This window comes from Canis aureus, chromosome 23, assembly GCF_053574225.1.
Source record: "Canis aureus isolate CA01 chromosome 23, VMU_Caureus_v.1.0, whole genome shotgun sequence".
Classification (NCBI taxonomy): domain Eukaryota; kingdom Metazoa; phylum Chordata; class Mammalia; order Carnivora; family Canidae; genus Canis; species Canis aureus.
The window spans coordinates 18208405-18224622 of NC_135633.1; the positions used below are offsets into that span (position 1 = coordinate 18208405).

At 41.7% G+C, this 16218-nt stretch overlaps 1 long non-coding RNA gene across 2 annotated transcripts in view; it reads right to left on the minus strand.

Moving 5' to 3' along the window:
- LOC144294692 (uncharacterized) overlaps window positions 1–14258 on the minus strand; it is a 28232-nt gene extending 13974 nt beyond the window's left edge. The window contains exons 1-2 of one of the 2 annotated variants that reach the window (XR_013362090.1): window positions 13915–14258; window positions 10196–10275 (exon numbers count right to left, since the gene is read on the minus strand). This is a non-coding gene — a long non-coding RNA (uncharacterized LOC144294692). Of the gene's footprint in view, window positions 1–9619; window positions 10276–13914 lie in introns of those variants that run through there. The other variant, XR_013362089.1, reaches the window with a different exon arrangement.
- Between the last annotated feature and the right edge of the window lie 1960 nt (window positions 14259–16218).

Genomic DNA, 16218 nt, shown 5'->3' on the forward strand with positions numbered 1-16218 from the left:
AAGCAAATGTAGTAAAATGTTAACATTTGGAAAATCAGGATAAAGGATATATGAGAATTCTTGGACTCCTCCCATAAAGTTTGCAATTCTTCCAAAGTTAAAAGTTAAAAAAAAAAAGTAAAAATTAATGAGGGGCACGTGGGTGGCTGTCAATTGAACATCTGACTCCTGATCTCAGTTCAGTTCTTGATCTCTGGTCATGGGCGCAAACCCCACATTGGATTCCACACCAGTGGAGCCTACTTAAAATTTAAAAAAAATAAAATAAAACTTAAAAAATAATGAAAAAATATACCACACTGTCACTTTTTTTTTTTTTTAAATAATAGAAATTTATTCTCTTGTAGTCTTGGAGACTAGAAGTCCAAGATCAAGATGTCAGCAGGATGGGGCTCCTGGCTGGCTCAGTCAGGAGGAGGATGCAACTCTTGATCTCTGGTTGAATGTAGAGATTATTTAAAGAAAAACAAAAAAGAAGTCAGCAGGTTAGTTTGTCCCAAGGCTTCTCTCCGTGGCTTGCAGACGCTGCCTTCTCACTGTATCCCCACATAGTATTTCCTCTGTGTATGTTTTTCTCTGACATCTCTTTTTGTAGTCCTAATCTCCTCTTATAAGGACATCAGTCAGATTGGGTGAGGGCCCACCCTAATGGTTTCATTTTAAATTTGCCTCTTCTAAGGTCCTATCCCCCAATATAGTCACATTCTGAGGTACCAATAGAACTTCAATATAGGAATACTGAGGGCACACAATGTAACATTCCTAGTCCTTCTCCTTTTTCTAAGTCCTGTTTGTTTCTTGAAAATTTTTTAAAAATAAAAATCAGCTATGCTTATAGATTTCTAAATTTATTCTTAAAATTCTGCTAATAAGTTTTTTACATTCCATATTGGGGGCTTTGTTATTTCTTGGTGAACTGAAACTTTTATCATTATGAAATAATTCTGTTTATCTCAGTAAGTTTTTTCATTAAAGCCTATTTTACTTAACATTTAAAAATGCATCCTCACACAAGATAATACTATAAATTTTACAAAGATTATACTTCTTTAGGGATACATATGAAACATATTAAAGTGGCTCCCCTTGGAAGGGAAGGAGATACTAATGAGAGTCACAGACGCAAGGAGGAAAAGTAGAGGAGTCTCACATAGGCTAATGATGATAATGTGCTAAAAACTGAAGACTATATATAATCAACTCAACTTTTTCACATCTGACATCCAAAAAGTAAAGAATGATAGAAAGAAAGAAAGTGAGGGAGGAAGAAGGAAAAATGTAAGGCTAGAAATATGAAAGAACAAACTATAGTTCAAAATTATGAATATTTAAGGTGTCCAGGGGGACTTTTCAGATGACTATACATCATGGTTTTTTAACTTGAGGATGAGAGATGCTTCTGCAGATGGAGTTAAGATGAAGAACATTGGGGTGCCTGGGTGGCTCAGTTGGTTAAGCATCTGCCTTTGGCACAGGTCATGATCCCAGAGTCCTGGGATTGAGCCACTGCTCAGCAGGGAGCCTGCTTCTCCCTTGGCTTCTTCCTCTGCTTCTCCCTCTCCCTTTGCTCCTCTCCTCACTCATGCTCTCTCTCTCTCTCTCTCTCTCACTCTCACTATCAAATAAGTAAATAAAATTTTTTAAAAAGACGATGAAGAGCACTTCAGGAAGAAGGCATAGTAGGTGTACAGACATTAAGTAATGAGAGCACAGAGCCTGTTGGAGAGGAAAGAGGAGGATGATAATGAAACATGAGTCCAGAAAGGTCAGTTAGTGCCAAAACAAAGTATTATGTTAAACTTTGTGCTAATAGTAAAAATATTTGTTATGACACTACTGTGGAGTGGTTTAAAAGCTCAGACTTAAATAAAATAAAATAAAATAAAATAAAATAAAATCTCAGACTTGAATAAAAAAAAGACTTGGGTTTGAATTTGAACTGTCTTACATAGCAGGTATATGACCTTGAGCAAGTTATTTAATCTCAGTGAGACTCAGTTTCTCATGAACACTTAAGTAATAATGATTTTTTTTAATATTTATTTATTTATTCATGAGAGATACAGAGAGGCAGAGACATAGGCAGAGGGAGAATCAGGCTTCCTGCAGGGAGCCCAATGCAGGACTTGATCCTGGATCCTAGGATCTCGCCCTGAGCCGAAGGCAGATACTCAACCACTGAGCCACCCAGGTGTCCCAAGTAATAATGATATTTATCTTGGTAAGTTATGAGAAATGAGTAAATCTCCAAACACTGTACCCAGCACACAGTAAATATTCAGGACTTGAATTATTGTTATTACTATTATTATTGTTGTCATTATCCTCATCATTGCCATCATCATGCTTATTATTTGAACCAGAGAATTACCTGTATTTTGGAAAGATCACTCTGGTGATAATATGAAGGTTGACTTGGAACGGCTGAGACTAAGAGCAGATAACAGATAAAAACAAGCTACAATAGCCTAGGTAAGAGTAAGAGGATCTAAGTGTTGCTAGAGAGCAATATTTCAGGAAATAAAGTTTACGGGTCTTTCATATACTCCTTATGGACCACTTCAAATCCTCACAGCTACAGCAGTAGTGACCAATTCTGTGCAGTTTTCATTCACCTTCACATCAAGTTGCAACTTGACAGCACTTCTTCCCCCACCTCCAGTAAGATTTATTTATTTTAGAGAGAGAGCAAGTAGGGATGGTGAGGGAAAGTCTTAAGCAGACTCCTCGCTGAGTGCAGAGCCTCACTTGGGGGCTTGATCCCTGATATCATGACCTGAGCTGAAACCAAGAGTCAGCCTCTTAACCAACGGAGCCACCGGCTCCCTGTCAGCACTTCACTTCAAGCCTGCAATTTACCTCTCACTTCCTGCCTTAGGACTTCTCTAAATCTCTTCTTGGGATCTGAGGGCACCTGCTTGGGTACTTGCACCTGTGTAACCCTGAAGTGCCCAGGCAGGTTTAAGCCTTGTGGGGCAACACTTAACCAATGAAAACAGGATTGGACAAACGCTTCCCCCTCTCTTCCCTTTGGTGGACAGTCCTGAGATACATTTCAAATAATTCCTCAGATGGCCTCCCAGGATCTAGCATCCAGTTGTCCAGAACAGCAGCTAACTCCATAGCCTATCTCTGTCTTGATTCTGCCTCTTTCCTTGTTATATAATTCATGTTGCCCTTACTTCTGCCTCTGGAATCACACTCTAAAAAAACATATAAGCCTTTTGTCTCAGGGCCTGCTATCAGGGCAATCCAGGCTAAGAGCATGATACACAAAATGGTCTTAGAAAGCAAGCCTTCAGGAAAGAATTGTATCACCTAACAAGGACTTCATCGCTGTTGGTAGCAGGTTTAGTTAGATGGGTTAGATGACCTCTGGCCTGCCCTGGAATTCCATTTACTAAGAATCTCACCTGTGGTTGATTGGGATGAGGTGTAGGTGAAAGGGAAATATTAGCTATGTATACAGTGGCTGTGGCACTTGAACGGCATGGGACAATGATAACTATGAGATTATGGATGGAGTTCACTTTTGTTAGTGTTGGAAGATGGGAATGAAAAAGGAAAAAGACAAGCTCCTGTAAGTCTATTAACTACTCTAAACTATGAAAGTAGGGGCCTCAACAACAGCATTTCAGGACAGCCCCCAACATCTGTAAAAAATTGCAGCCTGTGTTAAAAATGAAGCCAAGGTCCTAATCATAAGGATAATATTGCTTTAGAGCCTCAACAGACCTATGTCAAAGTCAGTCCCTGATAAAAAGTGGAACTCTGAGGGCTAGAATAAAGGTAATTAGATGGATAAGCATGAGAATTTTGAATCCCTGGATTCTCTTAAATCCTCCAAGCTAGCAGAAGCTGGAAGGAAGAAGTCCAGCTAGAAGAGGTCCCTCCTTTGACTTGCGGGTCCTGTAGGACCTAATCTGAGGCAGATGTTGTGTAAGATGATTTTTGTCTTTTTAAAGATCTACCCCTGCCACCCTTCTTTGCTCCAGGCTAATCCTAGTAACTAGGGTTAGGTTTCGGTACAGCCCCAGAAAGGAAATACCATTCCTGCTCCAAGAGAAAATAAATTATGCACCAAAAGAATGATAGAAATTAGCTAATATGTCCCAAAAGAAACCAACAGAGTATATCTCAAGCGTATTAAAACAGCAGAGCAAGATATAAAGCTAAGTAGGTGAGAATTTATTAGCATGGAGGCACTCGCCCAAAAATCAAATTCAATGTTCTGGCAAGAACACCTGGAGCTGGTCCTAATACCCTGCTAGGGATGGCTCTTTTGAAGCTTGAACATAAGGAATGTATATCAACACATGAACACAGCTTCTAGTAATTAGTAAGTGGTTGTGGCTCAAGAAAGTAAGGACCAAAAACAGTTTGCCTTTAGTGGAAAAGACATTAATACCCATTTGCTGCCTTGCCCCATGACCGTTTTATTTAAGTCTCCTGCTCTGCCACTGTATAGTCTACAGTGACCTTGATCTCTTAAGAATATTCTACAGAATGGGAGACAAACCATAAGATACTCTTAATCATATGAAACAAACTGAGGGTTGCTGGAGGGGAGGAGGATGAAGGGATAAGGTAACTAACTGGGTGATTAGCATTAAGGAGAGCACACAATGTAATGAGCACTGGGTGTTATATAATGATGAATCACTGACCTCTACCTCTGAAACCAATAGTACATTATATATTAAGTAATTGAATTTAAATTAAAAAAAAGAATTTCTACAGAACACCATACTGGTCCAATATACATCATACTAATTGGACATGGTGAGCAGAAGTGAGAAATACCCCTAAATATCCTAGTATTACATATGTAGACCAGAGAGTGAGAGGAAAAAAAACTCATGAAGATTTAAGGGACTACCACATTGGTGAAGTCTTTAGGGATCCAATGGTCTGTGGCATCCTTAGAAGTTAAAGCACAAGTTGATTCACTTTGCACCAAGAAAGACAGTATTCTTTTATGCTTGATAGACTTCTTTCAATTATGAAAACAGCACATCCCACATTCAGAGATATTACTTTAACCATTTATCAGATATGTAGGAAAGCTCCCAATTTTGAGTCAGACCAAGAGCGAGAGACCTGCTGCACAGAAGGTCCAAGCAACAGAGAAAGCTGTCCTCCACCTGGGTCATATGGCTCAGTAGATGTGATATGTCAGAGATATCCATGGTAGGTAAAACCACTCTTGCATGCTCTAAAAGAGAGTTGCCATGTGTTTCTAGGGTTTTAGACCAGCGGTTGGAAAACTATGGCTTGTGGATCAAATCAACTTGTGTTGTTTGGTTTCGATTTTGGTTTGTTTGGGTTTTGTTTGTTTGTTTGTTTTAAGATTTTATTGATTTATTCATGAGAGACATAAAGAGAGAGAGGCAGAGACTAGGCAGGAGAAGCAAGCTCCCTGCTGGGAGCCCAATGTGGGACTCTGATCCTGGGACTCCAGGATCATGCCCTGAGCCAGCCGAAGGCATGTGCTCAACTGCTGAGCCACCCAGGCATCCCTGGGTTTTGTTTTTGAACCACTCACAAGCTAAAAGTGGTTTTTACATTTTTTTAAAGGGATATTATAAAAAAAGAATATGCAAAGAAATTATATATTGTCTACAAAGTATAAAATATTTGCTATCTGATCCTTTAAATAATTGTTTGAGAAACAGTTTCTAGTGTGTAGCTGGGACCTCGTGGAGCCCAAGTGCTTTTCCATGGGACACTAGTGACAATGCAGTCAGAGGTCCCAATGATGTGCTGGTGTTGCAAGATCTACTGTGCCATAAGGTCAAGCATTCCCGGGGTGCCTGGCTAACTCAGTTGGTAGAATGTGCAACTCTTAAACTCAGGGATGAGTCTGAGCCCTGTTTGGGTATGGATATCACTCAAAATAAAATCTTAAAAAAAAAAAAGTCAAGCATTCCATTGTATGATAGAAATCCTAGATTTGGGATTGGATCTAAGGATGAGAAGGCATAAATAAATTACAATAACAAGTGACCCAAACTTGTGTGTCACTGTGTCTGTAGCACTGAAGCTTCTCTTTCAATTCACTTCAATGATGGGGGCCGGAAAAGTAGGTCTGGTTCACAGACAGATCAGCTAATATGTTGATCCTAATAAAAACGGACTAGGATGAACCACAGCTCTACTCAGGGGTGGCCCTAAAGAACTCATTGGTGGTAAAGGAAAATTCTCCCAGCAAGTAGAGATGATAACAGTACATCTGCTCATCACTTTATATGGCAGCATAAGTGGCCTGAGAGATATGGATATAGATGGAATACAATGGTGAATGTTTTATCTGGTTAATCAAGGTGTTGGAAAAAGAAAAATTGGAAGATGAGGACAAAGAGAACTGGGGAAGGTAAACAGGTGATTTAAAGAAATAGGCACAAAGTATGTAGCTCTTTGTGCCTCGTTATGATGTCCACCAGAGACTAAACATCACAAGAAAGGCACTCAGAAACCAAGCGGGGAGGATGACTTGTCTTATGGATGCCAGTCAGATTCTCTCCTTGGCAATTCCAATGCTTAAATAATGGCCCTATTTTTTTTTTTTTTTAAATAATGGCCCTATTAATGGAGTGGCCATCATAGCAGGGATGGGAGCTATACATGGGTCCAACATTATGGGTTCTTTCTCATCAAAGATGATCTGATTGTTGTTACCTAATGTGTGTCCAACTTGCCAGCAGAAGAGATAAATGCTGAGTACTCATTATTACTCCATTCCTTGAGGAAACCAGTCAGACACTTGGTAACAGATTGATTACATCAGATCCCTTCCTCCCTGGAGGGACAACAATTGGTTCCTACTGAGACTGACACTTACTCCAGAAATAGAGTAATAATATGAATGTAAAATTGATGCTGCCTGCTGTGTAGTAAGTAATAAAGCCCTTTGCCTCTGACCTAGGAATCTGATATCTTCTCTCAGCATCCCTGTCTGTGTGACTGGGCCTCACCTCATGCCTGAACCGCAGGCCTCTCACTTCCTACACCAGGGCTTTTGGGATGCCATCTTACAATACGCCCACAGAAACTGCTTGGCTTTTATGTATGTGCAACCTAGAGTGCAGGAAGGTTAACAATTTGTGAGGCAAATCCTTGACCAATTAGGAATAAGAACTGATGATTCTCTTTTTTCCTCTTGGTCAGATGGTCCCAAGATACATTTCATAAATCTCACAGAGTCACAGGCCAGGATCCCTTGGTAGCAGACACCTAGAACCTTCGCTCATGTTGGCTCTTTCTCCTTCCCAGTTTTACTCCTCACTCCTGCCCTCTGCAATTGTACTTCCAAATAAACTACTGGCATTATATCCCTGGCTCTACTTTGGGGGAAACCCAAACTATGGCAATGGAACTTTAGATGTAGTGGCAAGTTTTTAAGCCTGAGTGACTTGCAGAGTGGTAACAGGGAAACCCAAACTATGGCAATGGAACTTTAAATGTAGTGGCAAGTTTTTAAGCCTGAGTGACTTGCAGAGTGGTAACACTATTAGAATAAACGTGCAATGCAAAAGAGGAACATGCTGGTTTCCGAAAACATTAATTTGAAATATTGGGTGTATCCTTTTGATGCCCAATGCATGGGATGTGATGCTGACCTACTCTCAAGTAAAAGATAGATCTTCCATTCAGCTAACACATATTGAAAAATCTAGTGGTTCAAAGCCATGTTCTTAAGGATAGTAGATACCATGCAAGGATTAAGATCTGAGAAATGGGGAGAAGACAACAACATATCAGTAGAAGGAGCAGTAAATAATTAAGCACCATTATGGCATGGTTAGCTCTGCTAGGAGGGAAAAATATAATAGTCTTTCTATTTACTTCAAGGTGCTCATAATCTATTTTTAAAAAATATTTATTTATTTATTTATTTGAGAGAGAGAGAGTAGGAGCAGGGGGTGGAGCAGAGGGAGAGGGAGGAGCAGGCTCCCCGCTGAGCAGGGAGCCAGATGGTACTAGGCTCCATCCCAGGACCCTGGATACATGACCTGAGGCAAAGGCAGATGCTTAACCGACTGAGCTACTCGGGTGTCCCTTGATGCTCATAATCTAATAGAGATGAATTTTGTTTTGTTTTAAGATTTTATTTATTCATGAGAGACACAGAGAGGGAGGCAGAGACATAGGCAGAGGGAGAAGCAGGCTCCCTGCAGGGAGCCCGAGCAGGATTCCATCCCAGGACCCGGGATCAGGACCTGAGCCAAAGGCAGACACTCAACCACTGAGCCACCGAGGTGCCCCATGAGATGATGTTTTATATAATACAGTGTTGAGAGTGAAAAATATTCTTAAAAGCCCTAGAAATGGGAGCTCTGAGGAGAGAAGGAGTCATTACAGCTGAGATATTAGGTAGAGATGGAGAGGGTGGCATCTGAGCTGGACTCTGGATACATAGCACTGAATTGTGCAATAACAAGACTGAGGGCAGAACAATGCAAGTGGAGATGGCAAAGGTACAGAAAAGGGAGAGCATGGTTTGTGAGAATATGGTAGTTAGGATCTTTGGTTGCAAAGATCACATTACTTTAAGTGATAAAGATTACTTCCGGGACGTGTGGGTGGCTCAGTGGTTGAGCATCTTCCTTTGGCTCAGGGCATGATCCTGGAGTCCTCAGTTCGAGTCCCAATTGGGGCTTCCTGCATGGAGCCTGCTTCTCTCTGTGTGTCTCTCATGAATAAATAAATAAAATCTTAAAAAAATAATTACTTCCAAGGCTATGTGGGAAAATAAAGAAGACAGGAATCTCAATCACTCAGGGCCGAGGCTTCATGGGGATTAAATTCCATTTGGGGACTGGGAGGTTATCCCAGATCCAAGGCAGCTCAAGGGATCAGATATTTTGTCTGGATCCCTCTCTACGGCGTCTCACTACACAGGGATGCTGTTCCTTGCATCTACTACCATTTATAATTTATTTTACTTCTGCACACTCAAGATCCTGTCTACTCCTGGCTTCTGCTTTGTCATAACTTCCAGTTACACTTTTTTTTCTTTGTATGTCTTTCATCTTCTGACTCTGCTATTAACCACGTTATTGTCTGGGCCTCAAATTCAATCTTTGCAAGAGAAAATTTGATTGATCTGGTTAATTATTATCATCCCCATTGAGCAACTCCCTTAGGCAATTGGACAGGCTATGAATAGAATGGTCAATTAGATGTGTCAAAGGTAACAGAGTCCTGTGGTATAGAACAAGGTGACCTCACAGCTGTGGGGGTGGAAGGCACTGCTCCCATACTAGGCATATTAAGTAAAGCAACTTGGCCTGATCTTAGGTGTAACAAAGAGGAATAAACCTGGGACAAGATAGTGATGACAGGATAAGTGTGATAAGTGTGTCAGGATAATTAAAATCTGTGACTACAGATTTAATTGACTAGGCCAGAGTTCTCAGAGTTCCCTATCCAACCCCTTTTTGTAATATTCTTTATATAATTCTTTTTTTTCTCTTGTTTTTTTTTCAAACTCTCTAGTATTCTTAAATGGGGTACAAAGATACTATAGTCTAAGGACACAGACATGTATTTTTTTTAAAAATCAACAAAGTGCTCAACTGTATTACAAAACAAAGTCCCACAAAAACACAAAGGAAAGTTATTTATAATAAAATAATATGTATTTCAGTATGTAATTGCTCATGCATAGCTATACCAGAAGTTATGAAGCAGTAGTCAGATGCTTGCAACTATACATAGCAAAACTATAAATGTTACAGTTGCAATTTGGACTGATACAAGCTTGTTGTGTTGGTGACTCAGATGCTATCAACAACGGCTGCAATCAGCAATGTAACTTTTTGAAATGGTATCATCAATTCTTAGCATAGTGTCCAGTTAAATTTAGTATTTTTTGAGATGAAAAAAAAATCTGAAAGCAAAAGATACCCGTTAAAGATTTTAAAAAGACAAGAGTCTGGATCAGAACAAACTTCAGGAAGATTTAAGACTCCTAAATGATAATCAGCTTCAAGGTCTGGGTTGTTTTCATCTTTGGCTGATCTCCCACTCCTACCCCAGTGCTGATAAGTAGTAGGCACTCAGAATATGATTTTGAATTGAATTGATTTGAATCAAATAACATCTCCAGCAAAGTACCCTCAGGGCCCTTTGGTATAACATATTTTAGGGCAGAGCTCCAGAAAGGCAGTATTAGTGGAAGTGATTCCCTTACCACAGGACCCAAAGTCAGTTGTATCTACATTTCTTATGTGCAGGACCCTGGAGTCCAAAGCAGAATTTCTAGGTCCAGCTCTGTTGGGAGAAAAAAAAAAAAAAAAAAAAAGGAAAGGAAAAGAAAAGAAAAGAAAATGAAAAAGCTACATTCTATTAGATCATCTCCAGATTTTCTAGCAACAAACCCAAGGAACCGCAATAAAAGTCTTGAACAAAAATCTATTATAGGTAGCTGACACACATGTTCCAAATTTTGGTTGATTATTTAAAGAAACATATTCAGCATATAGCATAGTGCCTGGCCCATAATAGCCACTGAACAAGTATGTGTTGAGTGAATGAATGAATGAATGAATGATAACAGTTCAAAAAGTGCTTAAGATAGAAAAATGAAAAAGGAAAATTCTAGTGTGTGTTACACCAGAACCAGATGTAGGACTCAGATTGGTTTTATTTGAAGAACTATCCAGCTTTCTGATTCAAAAGCAAGCAATCAGGCCAAAAGTTCAAAACAAAAGGACAAAAAACAAAAACAAAAATAAAAAACAAAACAAAACAAAGGACAAGAAATAAATAATATATTTGCATAGTTACAATGTAGTACTAGAGAGTTTAAGATGAAAAGTAACGGCTTCTTGATCTCCTTCTCCCCCCGGCCCCACCACCTTCAGTCCCACTGGGTCCAAATAGGTACAAGTTCCTAAATATAAACTTTGTTCCAAATATCTGGTGACAGATCTCTTTTTAGCTTTCTCCATTTTCTCTATGAAATTACTGATCTGATCAAGAAGGCTTACACATTGAGTTGATTTTCAAATGGTGGGGAAAGTTTGCAAGGAACTCCTACAATTTCAGCCTTGGTAACCATGGTAGATGTGCCTGTCACTGCTCTATACAACGCTACTGTTGTCTTTAGTAGCAAAAAGACAGTATTTATAAGAAAACATTTATGGAGTATTATGTGCACTCATCATTCTAAGCACTGTGATCTCAAGTTCTCACAACAGTTCATGAGGAATGTACTATTATTAACTCCATTTTTTGGATGAGGAAACCGAGACTGACATAGGTTAAATAACTTGTTCCAAGTCACATAGAAGGCTGTAAACGTAACACCTAAACATAAACTGCCTGATGAAAATCCAAAAATATCTGACACAACTCTGAATCCCACTTCTGTCAGACTCCTGGAAAGGTCTAATTTTTAAAAATATATACCTGATGGGGCACCTGGGTGGTTTAATTGGTTAAGCCTTGCACTTTGGCTCAGTTCATATTCTCAGGGTCCTGGGACACACCTTGCAATGGACCTGCATCCAACTTCTACTGACACCCCTCACCCTATACTCAGCAGGGAGTCTGCTTCTCCCTCTCTCTCTTCTCCCTCTCTCTCGCCCTCTCTTGTGCTCCTGCTCTCTCTGTCTCTGCTTATTTGAGAAAGAGAGAATGAGCAAGGAGGAGGAGAAGCAGGGTCCCTCGTGTACTGGGAGCCTGTTGCTGGGCTCCACCCCAGGACCCTGGAGATCCTGACCCGAGCTGAGGACAGAAGGCAGATGCTTAACCGATTGAGCCATCCAGGCATAAACAAAATATTAAAAAATAAATAGATAAATGTATACCTTATGGCATTAAAGAAAGGCTATGATTATCCAAGTGGGATAAAATATCAAAAGAATAATTGGAGAAATTATGCCTGCCCTTAAAATGAAAATAAGCTTTCCTAAAGTGCAATGGTTGGCAGCCACTTTTCCACATCAGGTTCCACCCTTCTGCCCAGTGAGGTTTCCTGATGGAAGACAAACCTGGACAATCAAAAACAACAGCAATTCCAGTCAATAATCTACAAGCACACTGCAGGAGGATAATTTAGTAGTTTACGTGATGAGCATACTGCAGTTATTTAAAGTAAGGATCTTGAGGATCTGTGAGACATGGGCAAATGTTTATAAAACATTACGTGAAGACAGTAAAATAGAAAATGATAGCTCTGATGCAGCTATGTAAAAACCTCTTACTGTGAACAAAAATGTAAGGGGAGAAGCAAAAGTAATTGTGGTTTCCAGTTTTAGGGACTGTAATTAGGTATCATTTTTTCACCCAGAAATTTCTATAGTATCGTTTTGACTTAAAAAAAACCAGCTTGAGTAAAAACAGTAAAATATATAAAAATGGGTTTCTGGTCCCAGTATAGTAGTGGGGAGAAAGTGGAGAAAGATCTATGGATCAAGTTAACCAGCGACCTCTAGAAAGCTCCCTGTGCAGGTAGAACTTTATTTTAGGTACATCTTTATTCCAAGGTTTATTTTCTTTCGGAATTCTGGAAGCTTTGCTCTTGCATTAAAAAAAATAATAATAAAGGGGGATCCCTGGTGGCTCAGCGGTTTGGCGCCTGCCTTTGGCCCAGGGCGTGATCCTGGAGACCCGGAATCGAGTCCCGCGTCGGGCTCCCTGCATGGAGCCTGCTTCTCCCTCTGCCTCTCTCTCTATATATCTATCATGAATAAATAAATAAATAATTAAATAATTAAAATAAAAAATAAATAAAATTAGGGCAGCCCGGGTGGCTCAGCGGTTTAGCGCAGGCTTCAGCCCAGGGCCTGATCCTGGAGTCCCGGAATCTAGCCCCACGTCGGGCTCCCTGCATGGAGCCTGCTTCTCCCTCGGCCTGTGTCTCTGCTTCTCTGTGTCTCTCATGAATAAATAAATAAAATCTTAAAAAAAAAGAATAAAATTGTGTGTTTTGTTTTAATTATTACTTATTGCATTTTGGAACTGAGAGGGACTAATCATTTTCGGACCTGAGCAAGTCCCTCTGATCTTCAAAAATCTATCCGGTCTTTGCGACAAAGCTGGTCTCTTTCCCCAAGGTCAGTAGCTCCCACTGGAACCTGCCTGCCTGCTGCGGGCTTCGCGGCCCCTCAGCATCTCACATTTCAGGCTCCGCGGCCGCCCCCGGGCGCCACCGCGCGCGCCCAGCGCAGACCCGCGTCCTCGCGGGGCGGTGCCGCCGGCGGGCCGGGAGCTGGCGCGGCCCCCGCCCGCGCGCCGGCGCTGACTCAGCTCTTCCGGTCGCCGTCAGCCGCCGGCCGCCCCCCGAGTGCGCTGCCGCCGGGCGTCACCGCTCCCCGGGCAGGGGCCGCCGGGCCCTCGCCTCGCGCGCCGCGGTCCTGCCCCGCCGTGACTCAGCCGCTTCCGCCGCCGCGACGCGGGCCTCGAGGGTCCCGAAAGGGCCTGACGGCTCGTTAAGGCTCCGGGCACTGCCGTGCTTGGGCCCTGCAGGGCCCTTCGCGGTGGAGGACAGGAGGGCTCAGCGAAATATTCCTGGGCCCCTAGTGCAGACAGCGGATAATATATTTTTCCTTTTCTTTAAAGATTTTATTTATTTATTCATGAGAGACACACACAGAGAGAGAGGCAGAGGGAGAAGCAGGCTCCACGCAGGGAGCCCGACGTGGGACTCGATCCCGGCGCCCCAGGATCCGGCCTGGGCTGAAGCCGCGCTAAACCGCTGAGCCACCCCGGCCGCCCGACAGCGGATAATCTTGACCTCTTGACCCGGGCGTTTGAGGTCTAGGGCAGCCCTGGGTCTTAAGGGCCCGACGACCTGCATTGGCAGCTCAGCCCAGCCCCTTGCTGGCGTGGGACCCCCAGAGAGTTACTTAATCTAGCCAGATGTCACTTGGCACATGGGCAACATGGGGGTGAGTCCGTACCCACCTTGGTGGTGTTGGCACAGCCTAGCCAGTCGTGGAAACTCGGCAAATCTCAGTTCTCATTATCATTTCTTTTGCCATAGCTAGTAGAGGTAGTTCTTCCCCTCTCCATGCTGCCGCAACCATCTTGCTCTTCTTCCCTCCAGCGCAGGGTCACTGCAGTGACTTCCTAACTGGTTCTGCCGCATTCCCATCCGGCGGTCTGCAACGACCTGCTACATTCTTAAGGCACACTATGTTCATCAAGACAGTGACCTACCTGCTCCAGATAATGGAACACTTCCCTGTTTTCTTTCGGTTTAAGTACAAAGTCCTTCTCCTAGGATTTAAGGCACCAAAGCCTGGCTCGCCCACACCCCCATCCCTCCCATAAATTATGCTTACTCTTCATCTTACTTTGTGGCACCTCTGCAGGAGCTGGGGGTTGGGCAGATAAACACAAAAGCAGATAAACACAAAAATACTGTGTAGTAAGTGCTCTGAGTATGAGCAGGACAGAGAGCAAAGAAGTGAATAGAGGGGAAAGGAAAAAGGTTGGAAAGGCATGCTCTTTCTCGCGCGTGCTCTCTCAAATAAATCTTAAAAAAAAAAAAAAAAAAAAAGCCAAAATGATGATTTAACTACTTTGAGAGGATGGGAAACAAGTGAGGTTGTGTGGTTGTGTATTTGGTGTATCTGTAAGGGTGCTTCATCCTTATCTACCACAACAGCAGGGCCATAAAGCATGTTTAACGCAGATACATCAGGAAATAACAAAAACACATTATTTTAAATCTGGAGGTAAATACTTAAAGCGACAGCGAAGGTGGAAAACGGTTGTCCTTGAGCTATAAAGAGGATCAAGACAGAAGACCACTGTTTTTCGCTATACATTTTTTAGTGGTATTAAAGTATTGAGATATTTTTCGATATTTCTTTTTTTTTAATTTTTATTTATTTATGATAGTCACAGAGAGAGAGAGAGAGAGAGAGGCAGAGACACAGGCAGAGGGAGAAGCAGGCTCCATGCACCGGGAGCCCGACGTGGGATTCGATCCCGGGTCTCCAGGATCGCGCCCTGGGCCAAAGGCAGGCGCCAAACCGCTGCGCCACCCAGGGATCCCTTTTTTGATATTTCAGTGAACATATTCAATGAAAAAATTTAAATTCATTCTTATATGGATAAAAATAAAAGCATACAAACTCACCCTTGCATAATTTCATTTCTTTTTTAAAAAAAGATATTTATTTAGAGAGGGTGAAGGAGAGAGCAGGGGAGGGGCAGAAGGAGAGAGAGGATCCTCAAGCAGGCTCCACACTGAGTACAGAGTCCAACTCAGGGCTTGATCCCACCAGCCCAAGATTATGACCTGAGCGGAAAACCAAGTCAGCCGCTCAAACCACAGGGACACCCAGGTGCCCTCCCATAATTTCATTTCTTTTTTTTTTTAAAGCTCCTTTTTTTTTTTTTTTTAAGCTGGATGGTGTTCACTTTTTTTTTTTTTTTTTAAGATTTTATTTATTCATGATAGAGAGAGAGAGAGAGAGGCAGAGGCACAGGCAGAGGGAGAAGCAGACTCCATGCCGGGAACCCCATGCGGGACTCAATCCCGGGACTCGATCCCGGGACTCCAGGATCACGCCCTGGGCCAGGGGCAGGCACTAAACCGCTGAGCCAGCCAGGGATCCCTTCATTTCTATGTATATATACCAAGGTGATAATTACAGATAATGGCAAAGATTTGTATACAATAGTCATTGTAGGATAATTTAGTTAGAAGCCAGAAAAAAAAAAAAAAAAAGTAGCAACGTAAATATCTAACAGAGTGCAATAATCTAAAAAATCATGATGCCTTTATATGATGATTTTTTAAATCACATTTTTGAGAATTATTTAATTTCATACTAAAATGCTAACTTCAATGAGTGGAAAGAAAGGAATGCAAAAGTACATATATTCTTAGTAAACAGATTACGTAGAAATCCTTTAGAATGCTTATATGGTGTGTATCTTTGGGAATTAGGATTAAAGAATTAAGATTGTGTCAGTTGGGTTCTATAGGAAGCAAATGCTGAGTTGAAGTTAGTGAAAAAGTTTGTCAGGGAGTTAAACCAATGAAAAGAAAGGAGAGGAAGTGGAATTGAGCATATGTGATACAAAATCTTTCCCAGCACACAGCACCGAACTTTGGAGGAGAGATTGCCTATTGGAGGTGTTCTGTGATGGATGGAAATAAACAGGCCTTTGTACCACCACCTTCCACAGTCATTGGTTGGGCCACTCTGAGAGAATGACCTTGGCTGGACAGCTGAGGATGACCAAGAGGTT